This window comes from Mastomys coucha, unplaced genomic scaffold (assembly GCF_008632895.1).
Source record: "Mastomys coucha isolate ucsf_1 unplaced genomic scaffold, UCSF_Mcou_1 pScaffold20, whole genome shotgun sequence".
In the NCBI taxonomy this organism is placed as follows: domain Eukaryota; kingdom Metazoa; phylum Chordata; class Mammalia; order Rodentia; family Muridae; genus Mastomys; species Mastomys coucha.
In genome coordinates, this window is record NW_022196903.1 from 128,449,606 (window position 1) to 128,452,292 (window position 2,687).

The window sequence follows — 2,687 nt, forward strand, 5'->3', positions numbered from 1 at the left end:
AGAGTTTCTCTGTATAGCCCTGACCTTTTACTTTTCTGAACTCTATTTTTTTTTGATTAGGTTATGAAGTGGTGTATTTCTTTCTTTTTTTATAAAGATTTATTTATTTATTTTTATGTATATGAGGACACTATAGCTGTACAGATGGTTGTGAGCCTTCATGTGGTTGTTGGAAATTTTATTTTAGGAACTCTACTTACTCTGGCCCAAAGATTTATTTATTATTATACATAAGTACACTGTAGTTGTCTTCAGATGCACCAGAAGAGGGCATCAGATCTCATGACAGGTGACTGTGAACCACCATGTGGTTGCTGGGATTTGAACTCAGGACCTTTAGAAGAGCAATAAGTGCTCTTATCCGCCGAGCCATCTCGCCAGCCCCCAAGTGGTGTGTTTCTAAAAGGCTTTTTTATACAGCCTTAGTTTTTTTGTTTGTTTGTTTGCTTGTTTTTGTTTTGGTTTTTTTGGAGACAGGGTTTCTCTGTATAGCCCTGGCTATCCTGGAACTCACTCTGTAGACCAGGTTGGTCTCAAACTCAGAAATCCACCTGCCTCTGACTCCCAAGTGCTGGGATTAAAGGCATGTGCCACCACTGCCCGGCTTACATCTTTAGTTTTGATTAACCCATCTCCCATCTCTTATGTCTTCCCCTGTCTTACTTACTTTTCTGTTGCTGTGGAAAGAGACCATTTTAATGGGGCTCCAGGGGGTCTGATGTCCTTCTCTGACCTCCACAGTTCTGCAGCCATCTGTACTCATGAGCACACACATACACACACACAAAATTTTAAAAATTGGAGGCAGAGGCAGGCAGATCTCTGTCATTTGAGGACCACCTGGTCTACAAATTGACTTCCAAGACAGCCAGGGCTATTGTTACACAGAGAAAACCTGCCTTGAAAAACCAAATCAACAAGTCAATCAATAACTGATGGAGAACACAAGATGTGTGAGCTACTTTAGGAATAACATGGCATTCTGTTCTAATGTTTCTTTTAAAAAAAGAAGATTTATTTGTTTATTTTATGTATGTGAGTACACTGTACCTGTCTTCAGACACACCAGAAGAGGGCATCAGATCCCATGGTTGTGAGCCACCATGTGGTTGGTGGAAATTGAACTCAGGACCTCTGGAAGAAGCAGTCAGTGCTCTAAGCTGCTGAGCCATCTCTCCAGCCCCTGTTCTAATTCTTAGAACATAGATAGTAAACTTAAAAATATGTAAATGAAGGCTGGGCAGCAGTGGTGCATGCCTTTAATCCCAGCACTTGGGAGGCAGAGGCAGGTGGATTTCTGAGTTCGAGGCCAGCCTGGTCTACAGAGTGAATTCCAGGACAGCCAGGTCTATACAGAGAAACCCTGTCTCCAAAAACCAAGTATATGTATATGTATGTGTGTGTGTGTGTGTGTATGTGTATGTTTGTGTGTGTGTGTGTATGTGCATGTGTATGTGTATATGTATATGTATATGTATGAATAGATTCAAATATAGAACAGGCCTAGTGAGATGGTTCGTTGGGTAAGAGTGCTTGCCATGCAAGCCTTTCAATCTGGATTCAATCCCCGAATCTACACAAAGGAAGTAGAGAGCAGACTCTCTCCTTGTGCTCTGACTTTTATGAGCATGCCCTCTCTGCCACCTGTTCCCTAACAAACAAAGGATGTAATTTTACAGTTTAAAATATAGATAGGAACATGAGTGAACCACCAGTCTTTTATCATCATCATCATCAAGTACCATGTATGGTGCATGTGCATGTGTTTGTCTAAGTGGCGTCATAGTGGGTTGTCGCATTACCACAAACACAGGAGCGATGCATAGCTTCCATGCTGTGCAGGAAGCTGCAGTATCCCTGGACGATGGGGAATTTGCAGCTCCGTTATGGTCTTATGGGCTCATCTGTGTGCAGTCTCTCACTGACCTCAATCCTGCTGTGTGGCATGTGACAGAGTCCACTGCATGTCGAACTTCCCAATGCTTTGCAGCCACATCTTCAGTCTTGTTTCAAAATCGTTCCATCATTCCTAAGCACCCCAAATCCATAAGCAGTTTCTCTTTATTTCTCCCTATTTCCACCCCTGACAACCACTGATCTACCTGTTTTCAGTCTCCATGAATTTTACCTCTTCTGGACATTTCTTACAATCTGGCTATGTGACCTGACCATTTGTGTCTGGCTTTTCAACTAATCTAAGAGTTTACAGTTCATCCACACTGTAGCATTTACAAATGCATTCTCCTTCTTCATGGCTGCAAGAGTTCATGAAATCATACTTCACGTGATTTTTAGGCCAATTGATATGGTTCATTAGGGCCAAGGGTGAAAACCTGAGTTCAATTCCCAGGACACATTTAGTGGAAAGAGAAAACCAACCCATTCTCATCTCCATACGTGTGTTATACCATGTGTGTGTCCACACACATACTCACAAAACAAAGTATATTTTTTTAATTGTAGAAAATACACATATCGGAGGAAGCTCCACTCCCAGGCACTCTGATACACTCAGGATCAGAGACCTTTGGCTCAAGCTCTGCAGCCAGTCCCACAACACCCAGAGGAAGCTCTACTCCCAGGTGCTCTGACACACCCAGGATCAGAAGTAAGCAGGATCCAACATCTGTCCCAACACTGGGAGTAACTGGGACCAGCAAGACCAGGCACACAGGAACTCCACCAGC